Below are 17534 nucleotides of genomic sequence, written 5' to 3' on the forward strand. Positions count from 1 at the left end.
CTCTAATTTCTAAGTCTGCGAACTGTCCAGATATATTTTATTCTTACAATTCTTTTTCATAGACCAAGGAATTCTTTCTTTTAATTTTCAGTTTTGGAATCTTGCTTCAATCACTTGCCAACACAGTCATTAAAATTTTTACATTCTCTTGCAACGACAGAATTATTTATCTGCTGGAGAAATCAGGGAGTAAGTGCCTATCTGTCCATAAGTAACAGGATCACGGTGTTCAAATGATATCAGGACTTTTCCCTTTGGCACCTTATAGGAGGGTAGGTCTCCACAGTTCAGGGCTAAGGTAACTCGTTGTTTTCTGGAATTACGGGCCTGAACTAGTTGGGAGAGTACTGACGAAAGTTCTGCTCTTCTCAGGGCTGCTCTGTGGGTGCCTGAGGAGGTAGTGGTAAACACTATGAATACAAGCTGGGCCCTAACTCTGTGTCTTTATCAGATTCACATCCCAAAGCCCTTTTGCTTCAGCAAAATGTGGTTTTGTCCATCCTCATACAAGTAGGTCTTGGAGTAGCCTTCAGGAGAGGAGGCAAAATACTGTTAATTGGCAGGAATAAATGCCAGACTGTGTGTGTTGGCTTTTGCAATATAGTCATTTAACCTTTCAAGAAAGCTAAGAGAGAGGTGTGATTATCCCCGTATTTTCCCCTTAGGAAGCAGAGTACTCTGTGGAAGCATGATAGCCCTCCTCAAAGCTTGATGAGGAAGATGATGCATCTCTGTCTCACACTTATTTATTGCTTCTATCTTTGGTAAGAATATCTTTAGTAGTAAAATGTTATTGCAACTAAATCTGCATTCATAGACCCTGAATTTGATACCTTCCTGTGTGTGATTATACACCAGATTGGAAAATGCCAATCTTTTATGTTATATTTCTTAAACTTTTATTTGAAGGAATGAGGACCATGTTGGTACTAAAATATTTAACCTTTTTATACCCTAAAACTCTATTGCTATACCATATCATGTTTTATTTAATCCAGCAAATATTTGCTCTTTAATCAAGGTATTGCTTGGTAATTCTAGTTTAGGAACATGGTATGTGTGTGCGCATGTGTGTGTATATGAGTTTGTACAATGGACGGAGTGTTTATGTCCCCAGATTCATATGTTGAAACTCTAACCCCCAGTGTGACGGTACGAGGAGGTACTAGGTATTAGGAAGTGAGGTCTTTGGGAGGTGATTCAGACGTGAGAGTGGAGCTCTCATGAATGTGATTAGTGTCCTTAAAAAAGGGACCCCAGAGGGCTCCCTTGCCCTTTCTGTGAGGAGGATGAAGGAAAAGAACCAGGAAGCAGTTCCTCACCAGAAACTGAATCTGTTAGCTTGAACTTAAACTTCCTAGCCTCCAGAACTATGAGAAATAAATTTCTATTGTTTAAGCCATTCAATCTGTGGTATTGTTATGGCAGCCTGAGCAGGCTAAATGAGTGTGTGTGTGTGTGTGTGTGTGTGTATGTGTGTGTACATGCTTTGATGACTTAGGATAGATTCTAAATGGATGTACTTTGTAAGATGTTTTCTTTTGTTTCTATTTGCTTTTTTCTGGTTATGGATACTCCATATATTCCCCTAACTCTGACTAATGTAAGAGTTACTGGAGAGCATAGCCCTGTCCCTGACAGGAAAAGAAGTGCAATTCCTTCCTTTCATGCCCTCTCTTCCCTGACCTCTTAACATTCTATGATGAGTACTCTCTGAGGGTCTCGGTACCTAGGACTTCGGTTTATCACTGATATTGCAGAATGTGTTAGAATAGGAAGGCTTCGGCAGTTCATCATCAGTGCCAGAGTACTCATTAGGAAAGGGATTCTCTGACTCAGCCAGAGAGGGAGTACATTTCTTGCTCGGAATACTCTAGTGTCATTTTATAAAGCATTGGATTTACAGAGGCAGTTTACTTTTAGAAGTGAAAAAGAAGTTCTAAAAGTACTTTGTGAAAAAAAATTTCTTTTGACAAGATATACATACAAATCCATTTTCAGGAAAGAGTTTGTATTTTCATACAATTTCACAAACATTTAAAGAAAGATGAAAAAGGGAAGGTTTGTATTTTCTTCCATAGGCTATAGAGTAACATGAGGAACCAGTTTTTGTTTTGTTTAAATTTGGTTCCATGGAACACATGATTTATGTTCATAAAAAGACTAATGTCAGAGGTAGTGAATATAATAAAATTGTTTTTTATAGAATGGCCTCTTTTGTGAGTGCTAAAATAGATATAACAGTTAGATGCTTTCAAAGAAGTTTTTTTAAAAAAGTTTGGAGATAAAGGAATTTCAAATTAGTTAACAGAGAGAAAGTCGCATTTACTTGATATTCAACTAATAATAGCAACTTCATAATAAGAGCTAACATATAGTGATTACTAGGGCTTCCCAGGTGGGGCTAGTGGTAAAGAACCTGCCTGCCACTGCAGAAGACATGAGACACAGTTTTGATCCCTGGGTTGGGAAGATCCCCTGAAGGAGGACATGGCAACTCACTCCAGTATTCTTGCCTGGAGAATTCCGGGGACAGAGAAGCCTGGTGGGCTATGGTCCATAGGGTCCCAAAGAGTTGAACATGACTGAAGCGACTTAGCACACATGCATATTGATTATTTATTCAGTGTCAGGATCTATTCTAAGAGCTTTACAGATGTTAGCTTATGTAATCTTCCCACCAGTCCTATGAGGTAGATATTATTGCTATTCAAATTTTACATTTAAGAAAGCTTTCGTGCAAGTAACTGCTTACCTGCCTCATGTCACATTTTAATGAGATTAGATTTGAATGGCCACACTTGTGCTCAAGATTCATCCTCTGAACCATGAGGTCACGCTGCCTTGTTCTAATTTGACCATGAGCAGTATTTTAAAACTTTGCTATGAAGGTGTAGATCTATCTTTTAGGACATTTAATCTATAAATAAAGGCACCATTTTCTTGTCTCAGCCTTTTTTCCAGCTGCCTTTTCATTTTTAGACTTTTTAATTTATCCTGTGTCCACAAAGATGTTAAGACTAGTAAGGATGAGCTCCTCTCATAGTAGGTGCTTAATAAATGTCTCTTAAATGAATTAAAATGCAGGATCTCTGGTGGCTCAGTGGTAAAGAATCTGCCTGCCATGCGGGAGCTGCAGGAGACTTGGGTTCGATTCCTGGGTCAGGAAGATACTCTGAAGGATGACATGGCAATCCAGTCCAGTGTTCTTGCCTGGGAAATCCCATGGACAGAGGAGCCTGGTAGACTTTGGGATCTTAGTTCCCTGATCAGGGATTGAACTGCACCCCTGACAATGAAAGCGCCAGTCCTAACCACTGGACTGCTAGGGAATTCCCATAATCCTTAGTCTTTTATTGTTCAGCCATCCTTAATCTAAAGTTAATAACTGCTGTTTTGTAACTGTTCTCTGTTCAAATAGCCAGTGTGGTTTCTGTCTCCAGACTGGATACTGACTGATGAAAAGGCCCATCAGTTTCTTCTCTGAAATTTTACATAGGGATTCTAGGGAAAGAAGATTGTTCTCTCCTTACAGAATTGAGAGCTGTAAGCATAAAGTAAGCTTGAGGCCATGGTTCCCAAACACAGAGAAGCTATTTTGAGTTAAACACACACACACACACACACACACACAAAGATGAGGTCATACATAGAGATAAATATATGTGAGAGACAAGTGAAGGTGGAGAGAATTCTGATGAAGTCATTTGATTCCTTAGAACCAGCCTTGCCTGAAGACAGTTTTCCAGTCATATTATCAGTAAATGCCCTTTATTTTTCTTAAGCAAGTTTGAGTTAGATTTATGTCTCTTGAAATTGAAAGAACACTAATTATGTTAGAAAGTAGTTTTACCACTTAAGAAGTAAGCACTCATTCACTCATTTTTTGGTTTTAACAGTATCTTTAATTTTTAAAAGGATCACTTATTTAACTCTTGTTCACAGTCTCCCAAAGGCAGACTCAGAAGGTGTCTGCTGTGAGCCCTTCTTCACTGAAGGGGGATTGGGGCATGCATTGCAGTGTCCACCTCAGGGACACCTACCTTAGTCTGAGAACCTTCCTTGGTGACCACCACAAATGACACACAATCATATATTGGAGTTGTCCAACTCCAGCAAAGTTTAAGAGTCAAAAGAGGGGATGTTTCAACAAACCTTTACGGTATCTCTCCATATTATGTACGAAGGATCCTGATGGATGTTAGGGATACAAAACTAAATAAACTCCCACATTTTAAAGGAGACTGTATTAACTGTGTGCTTTATTTTCTGTATTCTTTTGGTTTGACATCTGGGGCCTTGCTGACCCTAGAAGGGTCACACCCCCATCACCTTCTTTATCAGGTTCTCATCCTCTGGGCCACCTGTCATAATCGTTTGAGGCCATGTACCAGACATCTAGGGATAGCTGTCAGTGTTAGTCACTCAGTAGTGTCCAACTGTGACCCATGGACTAATCTGCCAGCCTCCTCTGTCCATGGAATTCTTCAGGCGAGAATACTGGGATGGGCTGCCATTTCCTTCTTCAGGAGATCTTCTCCACCCAGGGATCAAACCCAGGTCTTCTGCACTGCAGGCAGATTCTTTACCATCTGATCCACCAGGAATAGCTGCTAGCCCCAACGCCTGCTGAAAGAAATCAAGCCAGCCAATCTTAAGCCTGCTTGCCCTATTTTGTTCCTTCCTTTGAAAACTACAATAAACATCCTAGCTCATGGTTTTTCCCTCCCCTGCTGCCTCCTGACAGAGCTCAGTGCTTCTCTGAATGGCCCCCTGTGGTGTGGCATGATGTGACCCCTCCTCTTGGGATCTGTGAATATTACAAACCATCTCTTTGGTGGCAATTATCTCCTGACCTGCTGATCTTACTGAACCTCCAGTGTCCTATTTCTATACTATATTTAAAAACAGATGCCATATTAGGGCAATTTTTAAAAATGTTTCCCAGTCTTAATTACTCATTGGAAAAGAGGCCATGCCCACCTATTCACCTCTGTATCCTTATCAGTAACTCAGTTACTGTTAGATATTTATCCCCCTGGATTTCCAAGCAGTGTTCATCTCATATCGCTTATATTAATTGCTTCTGAGTTCTACCAACTCCACTCTACTTCAGGCTCTTACTGACCATCACCTAAGCTCACTTTTCTGATCACCCACTTCATCTTTCCTTCTTTCAGGTTTTTGTTCATGGTCAGTTCAAATGGCACCAAACCCACAAAGCCTCTCTTGACCCTCTCAACTAGGTGTAGGCCTTCCCTTTGTGAACTGCCACACTGACTTTTTTCAAATTTAATCACATACTTAACCTCTTGTTCTAGTTATCTGTGTCCTTGTTTCAGCTCTCTATCAGACTGTGAACCCCTTGAAGGAGAGAGCCATAAATACCTCTGTATTCTTAGCTCCTGGGCTTTCCCCGTGGCTCAGTGGTAAAGAATCCACCTGCAGTGCAGGAGCCACAGGAAGAGTGAGTTCTACTCCTGGGTCAGGAAGATCTCCTGGAGGAGGAAATGGCAACCCACTCCAGCATTCTTGCCTGAAAAATCTCATGGACAGAGGAGCCTAATGGGCTACAGTCCAAAGGGTCACAAAGAGTCAGACACTACGGAGTGACTGAACACACATTCTTAGTTCCTAGCACAGTGCCTGGTAGCAGGTGTTCCATATTGTTGAATGCATAGAAGAATTTGTTGTTGTTTAGTCCCTAAGTCATGTCCAACTCTTTGCCACCCCATGGACTGCAGTATAGAAAAATACTAGACTATAAATTCCTTGAAGTCAGGGACCATGTTTTACCTCTCTTTGTTTATCTTGGAATGCTTGCCTATAGTAGATGTATAAATAGTTAGTGAGTTGAGTAAGCCCGTAGGGGATGTGGAATAGGTAGTATTAATTATCCCATTTGAAGGATAACAAAACTGAGACTTAGGGAAGTTAATGCTCTTCCTAAGGTCACCAAGTTAGTGTGAAGTAGTGTAGCTGGATTAGAACCAGGCATTTGCCACCTACTCCACCAGAACTTCTCACTACCTACCATCACAGTAATAGCTGGCACACCTGAGTCATTCTTACATCCTAGGAGTTAAGGATGTCCCTTCATGGGGCAAGATCTCATTCTCTATTATATATGTTTTTGTGGATTGAATGTTTATGTCGCTCCAAAATTATTACGTTAAATCCTATTGGGAGGTAGGGCCTTTGGGAGGTAATTGGGTCACGAGAGAAGACCCTCAAGATGGGATTAGTGACTTTATAAAACGAGGCTACAGGGAACCCTGGTGTGGTGCAGTCCATGAGGTTGCAAAGAGTTGGACATGATGAGCAACTGAACTGAACTGAACTGAACAGCTAGCTTACTCTCTTTCCATCATTTGAGGACAAAAGGAGAAGTCACTTGTCTCTAACCAAGATAAGGGCTCTCACTAGAACTGACCATGCTGACACCTTGATCTCAGACTTCCAGCCTCCAGAATGATGAGAGTAAATGCTTGTTGATAAGCCACCTAATTTATGGCATTTTGTTATAATGGCCCCAATTGACAATGACATGTGTTTTTGAAACCCTCTTGATTTTCATAAGATTAGAAATGTATCATGACCTTTATTGACAACAGATACTTTGGTATGTCTCCATTATCGATCTAGTAAAAAGTGAAGATTTAGAATAGCATTTCTGCATAAGATGAGGAATTGGCAGTTATGAGGAATTTAGCATTATTTTCTTGAGAATAATATATTGTAAGTTGATCTGAATCTTTTTGATTTCCCAGAATTTTGACTGGCTGGGTTTACTCCATACCCACATCCCACCCCCACTCCAACCTTGGCAATACTTCATGAGCTGTTGATAAATTATTAAGCTCTGAAGCAAACTGAAGTGCCAGGATTAACCATAAAGCTGTGTATTCATCAGAGTCTAGTCAAGAGGCAGAAAACACAATGGGTTATTTTGATGGCAAAAAATGTAATATGAACAACTGTTGACTAGATATAAAGAATCTTTACCTGAAAAGATAAAAGAAGCACTCAGCATCATGGATGCAGCAGGAAAGCAATGGCTACCCGAGGACTAGGGGAACAAAGTAAAGAATTTGAAATTATTAAAAACGTAAAAACCTAGAAACTTAGAGGAGAAGCCCCTGGAGCTGAAAGTCAGGTCTCTGAGGAGGGGTGCTGTTAGACTTGTGTGTTGAAAACTGTGCCTGAGGTTGTTTTTAATCAGGTATGGTAAGACATGCAGACAGAAATGATTTTCATGCAGGAGGAAGCTTATACTTATAGATGTCTGGGAACAGACAGCACAACATTCTATGCAGGGCCCCATAGGGAAGCACCAGGCTGGGTCAGGAGACAGGAGGAAGAGGAGAAAGCATGGCCACAAGCTTTTATTGTGATCTCTTCAGGAAAGGCAAGGCAAACAGTTGAGGATTGAGTGGTTTGAATAATTTATTCAGGCCCTGGGCCCTGAGATATAGGAGTTGTTCCTAGCTATCAAGTACTGGCTCTGGAGTGATCTGGGGCAGGGGGGAATACTGGCTTGGGTGTGAGAGTTTGATAAAGGAGGTTGTTGGGGTATGGACTCAGGATTTGTTGGTTTGTATATAAAGGCATGTTCGTGGCAAGTTGTTTGCCATCTCTAGAAATTAGCTAACTCTGGGAAGAGCAGTCCTCTGGGGTCTGCAAGCCCCTCACCCTAGTGTCAAAGCATCATAAAATATAAAAAATAAAAATAATGATTAATACAACTGGGCTGACTATGGAAAATAATATGGAGGTTCCTTAAAAAACTAAAAATAGAGTTGCCACATGATTCTATGATCCCACTCCTGGACATATATCCAGAGAAAACTTTACTTCAAAAAGATAAATGTACCCCAAGAGCAGCACTATTACAATTGCCAAGACATAGAAACAACCTAAATGTCCATGAATGGACAAAGAAGATGTGGTGTACATCTCAGAATACAATGGAATACTACTCAGCCATAAAAAGAATAAATAATGCCATTTATAGCAACATGGGTGAACCTAGAGATAATCATACTGAGTGAAGGAAGTCAGAGAACATATACCATATCACTTATATGTGGAATCTAAAATATGACAGAAATGAACTTATTTATGAAGCAGAAACAATCTCACAAACACAGAAAGCAAACTTATGGTAACCTAAGGGGAAGGGGGGAGATGGATAAATTAGGAGTTAGGAATTAGCACATACAAGCTACCATATATAAAAAGATTACAAAGTCCTACTGTATAGCACAGGGAATTATACTCAATATCCTATAATAAACCATAATGGACAAGAATATGAATGAAAATATATATAACTGAATCATTTTGCTATACACCAGAAACAAGTACAATATTGTAAAACAACTATACTTCCAAAAAAATACACATCTCCATCAAAAAGATAATAAAGTGTATAATTTAATGGTAAAAAAATATAGCTGGGCTGGTATTTCTGAGTTCCAAGGGCCTCAAGCTGCTTTTCTGAACTATAAATAAACCTCCTCCCTCCTTTGGGGTCAGAGAGGGTAGCTAACGTCTACCTCTCAAAGAGGAGAGAGTTTCTGCCCTATTCACTGAACTTAATAACAATTCAGAGACTCTATAGTGGAAGTGATTGCTTACGTATTCTAGATATCCTAAATATACACACCCAGCTCCTTACTTCACTTGAAGACTTTCTCTTCTAGATTCTAGGTTCATTACTAAATATCATGTATCTGTGGATACCAAAGATGTGAAACTACTTTTTAAACTGGAGACAAAAGTGGGGGCCTGTGATGAGCATTATAGTTACTTTCTATCTCCTCTCTGTTTCCTCTGTCCCCCCCGCACCATTGCCTCTCCACCAGGAGATCTCAGGACAAAAAAAAAAGCAAAAGCAAAAGCAAAAAACATTTACCCACAATAATTGCCAGCTGACATTGTGAAAGGATATTTTTAATTTCTAGAATTTTGCTTCTCCAGAATTTGAACTCTTATGATATGAGTTGCCTGAAAAACAGAGCCCAAGACAAAGCATTCATGTGAATGTTTTATTGTGGGGCGGGGATGGGGGAGGCTGGTGCAGTCCCCAGACAGCAAGAGTGAGGGAAAAGGGTGTGTGAGGCAGAGAGGGAGGGTGGATCATTACTGCCCTGGCCACAGGCTTCAAAAGAAAGCAGCTGGAACTATGGTCCCATTAGCTGTTTCCAGGTGGGCCATTTGGAGCCCCTGCATGGTGAAGCAGTTCTTTGTGAGAAAGAAGTGAATTCATCTGTTGGTTTCCTCCTTATGATTCTCATCGGTCAAAATTTGCCCCATTTTTGTTGTGCTACTTGACCCCATTGGAGATCCAGTGGGAAATTTGTATCCCATGCTTCGCAGCCCAGAGCCTCTGTACGTCTGTAAAAGCTGCCATGGCTCTGCTATGATGGAAGTCACACTAGCCTCCAGTCTTCCCCTTAGAAGGATGTGACTTTAGCAGTGCTTGGAGGAGAGGCAATGGTGGCAGGGGCCAGATTTTTTAAGTGACAAGTGGCAAAGAGACCATGTGAGGATGCACATAAATTGCATCTGGTGTAGAAAGTAATGTGGTTGTTCAGTCACTAAGCTGTGTCTGACTCCTTGTGACCCCATGGACTGCAGCACGCCAGGCTTCCCTGTCCTTCGCTATCTCCTGGAATTTGCTCAAATTAATGTGCTATTAATGAGTCAGAGATGCTATCTAACCATCTCATCTTCTACCACCTTCTTCTCCTTTGGCTTTCAATCTTTCCCAGCATTAGGGTCTTTTCCAATGAGTCAATTCTTCCCATCAGATGGCCAAACTATTGGAGCTTCAGCTTCAGCATCAGCCCTTCCAATGAATATTCAGGGTTGATTTCCTTTAGGATTGACTGGTTTGGTCTCCTTGTTGTCCAAGGGACTCTCAAGAGTCTTCTCCAGCATCACAATTTGAAAGCATCAATTCTTTGGCACTCAGCCTTCTTTATGGTCCAACTCTCACATCCTTACATGACTACTGGAAAAACCATAGCTTTGACTGTACGAACCTTTGTTGGCAAAGGGATGTCTCTGCTTTTTAATATGCTGTCTAGGTTTGTCATAGCTTTTCTTCCAAGGAGCAAACATCTTTTAATTTCATGGCTGCAATCACCATCTGCAGTGATTTTGGAGCCCAAGAAAATAAAATCTGTCACTGTTTCCACTTTTCCATCTATTAATGGTAAGGAGTAAATCAGAGGTTGGAAATATTTGTAAATACAAATGAAAGTAATTGGAGAGATGAAAAGTTCCAGGACCGTATGTCTGGAACATGGATTTATAGAGCAAGCAAGACAGAGGTCTCTATCAACGCATGGAACAAGAGTGTGTTGTGCTAGGGGAAGGGGCATGGAGGGGCAGGGCAGCCCTGCCTCAGGAGATAGGAAACCCAGTCCCAGTGCCCCGTCTTCTCTTACCTGTGGCATGATCTTGAATTCGTTTCTTCCCTCTGAGCCTCTGTTGCCTTATTTAAGAAATGAAAGAGAATCAAAGCTGACACTTTTCAGTTCTAACAGATATGTTTCAGAGAAACCATTTTGCAGGAGTAATTTACACGTACAGTCTTCTCAAATTTTACTATATAAAAAAGAGGAATTATGGTTTAAGAGCATCACCAGACAGACACTCATTTTTAACTTAATACATGTACTAATGGATCTGACAATGAGCTACTGCCCTGGGCAGTCAGCCAGTCTGAATCTAGGCCTGACTCTGTCAGCAGAAAGCTATCAGTTCAGTTTGGTTCAGTCGCTCAGTCATGTCCGACTTTTTGTGACTTCATGAACCGCAGCACACCAGGCCTCCCTGTCCATCACCAACTCCCGGAGTTTACCCAAACTCATGTCCATTGAGTCAGTGATGCCATCTAACCATCTCATCCTCTGTTGTCCCCTTCTCCTCCTGCCTTCAATCTTTCCCAGCATCAGAGTCTTTTCAAATGAGTCAGCTCTTCGCATCAGGTGGCCAAAATACTGGGATTTCAGCTTTAACATCAGTCCTTCCAATGAATATCCAGGACCGATTTCCCTTAGGATGGACTGGTTGGATCTCCTTGCAGTCCAAGGGACTCTCAAGAGTCTTCTCCAACACCACAGTTCAAAAGCATCAATTCTTCGGTGCTAAGCCCTCTTTATAGTCCAACTCTCACTTCCATACATGACCACTGGAAAAATCATAACCTTGACTAGACGGACCTTTGTTGGCAAAGTAATGTCTGCTTTTTAATACACTGTCTAGGTTGGTCATAGCTTTTCTCCCAAGGAGTAAGCATCTTTTAATTTCATGGCTGCAATCACCATCTGCAGTGATTTTGGAGCCCCCCAAAATAAAGTCAGCCACTGTTTCCACTGTTTCCCCATTTATTTGCGATGAAGTGATGGGACCAGATGCCATAATCTTAGTTTTCTGAATGTTGAGCTTTAAGCCAACTTTTCACTCTCCTCTTTACTTTCATCAAGAAGCTCTTTAGTTCTTCACTTTCTGCCGTAAGGGTGGTGTCATCTGCATATCTGAGGTTATTGATATTTCTCCCGGCAATCTTGATTCCAGCTTGTGCTGCCTCCTGCCCAGCGTTTCTCATGATGTACTCTGCATGGAAGTTAAATGAGCAGGGTGACAGTATACAGCCTTGACGTACTTCTTTTCCTATTTGGAACCAGTCTGTTGTTCCATGTCCAGTTCTAACTGTTGCTTCCTGACCTGCATACAGATTTCTGAAGAGGCAGGTCAGGTGGTCTAGTATTCCCATCTCTTTCAGAATTTTCCACAGTTTATTGTGATCCACACAGTCAAAGGCTTTGGCATAGTCAACAAAGCAGAAATAGATGTTTTCTAGAACTCTCTTGCTTTCTCGATGATCCAGTGGATGTTGGCAATTTGATCTCTGGTTCCTCTACCTTTTCTAAAACCAGCTTGAACATCTGGAAGTTCATGGTTCACGTATTGCTGAAGCCTGGCTGGGAGAATTTTGAGCATTACTTTACTAGTGTGTAAGATGAGTGCAATTGTGTGGTAGTTTGAGCATTCTTTGGCATTGCCTTTCTTTGGGATTGGAATGAAAACTGACCTTTTCCAGTCCTGTGGCCACTGCTGAGTTTTCCAAATTTGCTGACAAAGCTATAAGATCACTATAAATCAGTAGACATTTGTCTGTGGTCTTCATCAAAGCACATGCTCTGGTCTCCTATCACCTTGGTCAGTGTCCCAGTGTTAGCACTGACTACCTGTGTGACCTCAAGCATGTTACTGAACTTCTCTGACTCTTTTTCCTTCTCTGTCTAGTGGGGCTGCCACGAGAAAATGCACATGAAATGTATGACATAAGTGTACACACTCAAGGGTTTTTTTTTAGTATTTCCTTAATTGTAAAAAAGAGGAAGTTAGATCTGTAGATCCCTGGGACACATTCCACTTTACCATTCCATGATTCCATACTCTAATTCATTATTTAGTCACTCCAAATGCTTAATGAGCATTTATTACATATGCACTCTGGGCCACCTTGCCTTCAGGCCCATCCAACCTGGTTGAGGCAGTCACATAAGATTGGAAACCACACACAATAATTTACACTACTGTAACAAGGAGTGATACCTTAAAATCATAATACATTTTATTTATAGAGTTCTAAGACTGATGATCGATCTATCAAACACATTATTCTGGGAAAAGGCACTTTTGTCAGTGTTGGAAGACATGCTTATGACAGGTCTTTACAGTTCTTTAAAAAATTATTTTAAACATACTCATTAGTATGTGTTCCACTTATAACTGATGAATTATTGTTGGAAGAAGTGTCCACATGGAGTTTTATTCTAAAGTCTGAATGCTGCTAAGTCGCTTCAGTCGTGTCCAACTCTGTGCGACCCCATAGACGGCAGCCCACCAGGCTCTGCCATCCCTGGGATTCTCCAGGCAAGAATACTGGAGTGGGCTGCCATTTCCTTCTCCAGTGCATGAATGGGAAAAGTGAAAGTGAAGTCACTCAGTCGTGTCCGACTCTTAGCGACCCCATGGACTGTAGCCTACCAGGCTCCTCCATCCATGGGATTTTCCAGGCAAGAGTACTGGAGTGGGATGCCATTGCCTTCTCCCAAATTCTGAATGAAGCCTGGTAAATTATATATCATTGCTTAGTATAGCTACTATTTTTAATTATATCATTTTTCTAATGAGAAAAAATTAACATTAAAATTAATATTAAACAAGTGATTTGAGTTTAATTGAAGTGAAAATGTTTTCTCTTTCCATAAAGGTCACCATGGTTAGGTTTTAGACTCAGTACCAAAAAATGATGGTGTTTTTTTAATCAATAGCAAAGCCTTTCTGGCTATTCAGAACAACATTGAATGCAGGATTCAAAAAGTCCTCTTCAGTTTGAATTATGAGGATAGAGGAGCAAATTTGGAAATGTATGTTATTTCAAATATGTGTTTGGATTAGAAAAAAATTCACTTTTAACAAATAATGCTAGGAAAAACAGGAAAATCTGTAGTATTATTGTACATTCAATAAAACATGCCGAAAAATAATTTAAGAAGGCTTAAGTCAAGACTCCCAGAAGTTTATTTTAAGATATTCAAGAAGATGCTATTATAAGGTACCATGTGCTGTGATGGGCTTCCTGATAGCTCTGCAGATAAAGAATCTGCCTGTAATGCAGGAGATGCAAGAGACCCAGGTTTGATCCCTGGGCCGGGAAGATCCCCTGGAGGAGGTAATGGCAACCAACTCCAGTATTCTTGCCTGAAAAATCCCATGGACAGAGGAGCCTGGTGGGCTATAGTCCAAAGGGCCTCAAAGAGTCGGACATGACTGAATACTGAGCACTGTGCTGTGATGATGAGATGCTGGACTTTGATTTAGAACATGTTGATTCGACTCTTTAATCTGCTATTCACTGTTTGAGATCACCTTGGCCAAGGACTCTACTCTCTCTGTGATTTGGTTGTCTGTAAAATTGAAGGATTAAACTTTTTTTTCAAATTATCTAGGATTGTTGTTTAAAGTATTATCAAAATTTTACATGCACATAGTTTAAAGATAAATAGTTTCACAAAGCTTGTTTGAAAACAGCATCCCTTCCCCCACCACTTCCCATCTTCAAAGGAAAACACTTCCAACTTCTATTTCTTTTAATATTTGCTCCTGTGTCTCTATGTTATATGCTTAAATTTCTCATTTTTAAAATTGTGGTAAAATATACATGAGATTTTAACCATTTTAAACATACAGTTAAATGGAATTAAGTATATTCACATTGTTTTGCAATCATTATCAATACCCATCTCCAGAATTTTTTTCATCATCCCAAATTGAAACTCTGTACCCATTAAAATGTAAGCTTCCTTGACCCCTAGTCCTTAGTAAAATCTCCATTCTGCTTTCTGTCTCTACATATTTGACTATTCTGGGGTCTTCATGTAAGTGGAACCATACAATATTTGTCCTTTAGTGTCTGGCTTCTTTCACTTGGTATCATGTCCTCAGGGTTTATCCCTGCTGTAGTATGTGTCAGAATTTTCTTCCTTTTTAAGGTTGAATAATATTTCATTGTTTGTATATACAATATTTTGTTTGTCCATTCATCTGTCAGTGTACATTTGGGTTGCTTCCACCTTTTCATTATTGTGAATAATATTGCTAAGAACATGAGTATACAAATATCTGTTTTAGGTCCTGTTCTCAATTCTTTTGAGTATAAATGTGAAAGTGGAATTGCTGGATCATATGTGTTAAGTGGTAACACTGAAATTTAATTTTATTGGGGGACCTAACAGCTTGCTTTCCATAGTGGCTGGACCATTTTACATTGCTACCAGCAATGCAAAAGAATTCCAGTTTCTCCACATCCTTACTTGTTCTTCTTTTCTTTTTAAAAAATATTAGAAGTGTCACCAATTTGTGTGGTGTCCTTGTGTGGGACTATACTGAGCTCTGTATCATTCCAATTTAATAAATGTGCTGCTGACGTGAGCACTTTGTATGTTTTTGCTCTCTGCTTTCTGCTTTCTGGAAGAGTTCCTTAATTTTATCTTCTAGCCCTTCTACTGAGCTTTAATTTCTGCTACTATACATGTAATTTCCAAGAACTTTTGGTCGATGGTATCAAACATTTGTGTTTCTTTTTCAAAAGAACTTCTTATTCTTTTTTTTTTTAACATTGCCTTTTTTTAGAAGACTATTTTTTAGAGCAGATTAAAGTTTACAACAAAACTGAGAGGGAAGTACTGAGATTTTCCATATACTCCCTGCCTCACACATCAACATTACCAGAGTGGTACTTTGTGTTACCAAGGATAATCCCCCAGCATCAACATTAGCAGAGTGATACTTGGTGTAACCAAGGATAATCCTACATTGACATCATAATCACCCAAAGTCCATAATTTACATTATGGTTCACTCTTGGTGTTGTACACCCTATGTTTGGACTAATGCTTAATGACAAATTCCATCACTGTAATACTGTCCAAAGTATTTCCACAGCCCTAAAAATCCTTTGTGTTTTGCTTATTCATTTCTCCTCCCACCCACCATTACCCCGCAACCACTGGTCAATTACCTTCATAGTTTCATCTTTTTTAGAATGTCATATATTAACAGTTGGAATCATAGAGCCTTTTCAGATTGGCTTCTTTCACTTAGTATTATGCATTTTATGATTACTCTATGTCTCTGTGTCTTTCCATGGCTTGATAACTCATTTCTTTTTGGCACTCAATAATATTCAATTGTCCGGATGTGCTACAGTTTATCTGTTCACCTACTGAAGGACATCACAGTTGATTCCAAATTTTGACCATTATCAGTAAAGCTGCTATAAACACCTTATGCAGGTTATTGTGTGGGTATAAGTTTTCAACTGCTTTGGATAAATACTAAGGAGCGTTGTTGCTGGATTGTATAGTAAGAATATGTTTAATCTTGTAAGAAAACAAAAGTGTCTTCAAAAGTGCTTGTGCCATTTTGCATTCCCGCTAGCAGTATATGAGAGCTCCCGTTGCTCCACATTCTTATTCGTATTTCATGTTCTCATTCAACGCTGTGGATTTCGGCAACACTAATAAGTGTGTAGTAGTAGCCCATTGTTTATTTGCACTTCCCTGGTGACATATGATGTGGACTATCTTTTCATATACTTCTGAGTCACTTGTATATCTTCTTTGGTAAGGTGTCTCTTAAGGTCTTTTGTCCATTTTTAAATTGAGTTGGTCTTTTTCTTATTGTTGATCTTCAAGAATTTTCATATATTTTGCACAACAGTCCTTTTTCAGATGTGTCTTTTGCAAGTATTTTCTTGCAGTTTTTGGCTTGTCTTTTCATTCTCTAGGTGTTGTCTTTCACAGAGCAGAAGTTTTTAATCCTAATGAAGTCCAGATGATCAATTCTTTCTTTCATGGATTTTGTCTTTGATGTTGTATCTAAAGGGACATCACTGTATCCAAGGTCACTTAGGTTTTCTTCTATGTTATCTTCTAAGAGTTTTATAATTTAGTGTTTTACATTTAGGTTATGATCCATTTTGAGTTAGTTTTTGTGAAAGGTGTAAGGTCTGTGTCTATACTCCTTTTTTTGCATGTGGATGTGTAGTTGTGCCAGTGCCATCTGTTGAGGTGACTATCTTTGCTCCATTAGACCATCTTTACTCCTTTTTCAGAGATTAGTTGACTATATTTATAGCAGTCTATTTCTAGGCTCTCTATTCTGATCCATTGGTCTTTTTGCTCATTCTTTCACCAATACCTTACTGTCTTGATTACTAAGTAAATTTATAGTAAGTCTTGAAGTTGGATAGTGCCTTGTTCTTTTTCTTGGGTGAAATAAATTTTCCTCTCTGAGCACTTTAATTACATCTATTTAAGGCATTATTTTGCCTTCATGGTCTCTTTCTTTTTCAAGTTGGCTCCCCCCCAACCACTTCCTTTGTTTTAGTTTCTGTCTTTTGTGCCACAAACTTTCCTTTGGTGATCTCGTGATCCTTGGTCATCTGCTCATATTTAAGGGCTCTGAGCAGATTGGAAGCTCTGGGTCTGTTGATTGTGAGATTCACCGAAGGATGACCTGGCCGGAAAAATTTGTCGAATCTATAGATATTATTTTGGACTACTCAGGTTCTCTAGAGAAATATTTTCCAATTTCCTGCTTCAAAGATATAGCCCTGGTTCCCTTCAACTGGAGCTCATTCAGAAAAAACATTGGGGAGGGGTGTGTGTAGGGTCTTGTCAACATTCAGTATACGTTCTTTAACACTTCTGAGTACTGAAGTACTCTCAACTGGGCTGAGCATCCCCTAGTCCAGAAGCTCTGTTTTCTATCTCCACAGGGTAAAATTCCAGAATTTGGATGGGGTGGTGGAGAAGCAATTGATCTGCTGCATCGAATGGGAGAGAGGGATCTGAGGGTCTAATTGCTTCTTAAACAGAAATCAAGTCATTCCCTCAATTGTCCTACATTTGTCCCTATTTCAGAGGCAGTTGGTGCTGCCAACCTTG

The 17534-nt window shown here is 39.8% G+C and overlaps 1 protein-coding gene and 1 non-coding gene across 2 annotated transcripts in view; one reads left to right on the forward strand and one right to left on the reverse strand.

Annotated features, from left to right (window-relative positions):
• The window catches only part of LOC145545227 (uncharacterized), a 192078-nt gene that overhangs the window by 39778 nt on the left and 134766 nt on the right, over positions 1–17534 (forward strand). The window contains exon 3 of the mRNA XM_081589239.1: positions 666–764. The gene's annotated coding sequence lies outside the window, so the exon portion shown is untranslated. The remainder of the gene's footprint in view (positions 1–665; positions 765–17534) is intronic.
• Positions 14918–15019, reverse strand: LOC145521778 (U6 spliceosomal RNA). The gene has a single exon (XR_014065681.1). It is a non-coding gene; the product is annotated as a U6 spliceosomal RNA (small nuclear RNA).

This window comes from Giraffa tippelskirchi, chromosome 1, assembly GCF_054371585.1.
Source record: "Giraffa tippelskirchi isolate mGirTip1 chromosome 1, T2T-mGirTip1v1.2.pri, whole genome shotgun sequence".
In the NCBI taxonomy this organism is placed as follows: domain Eukaryota; kingdom Metazoa; phylum Chordata; class Mammalia; order Artiodactyla; family Giraffidae; genus Giraffa; species Giraffa tippelskirchi.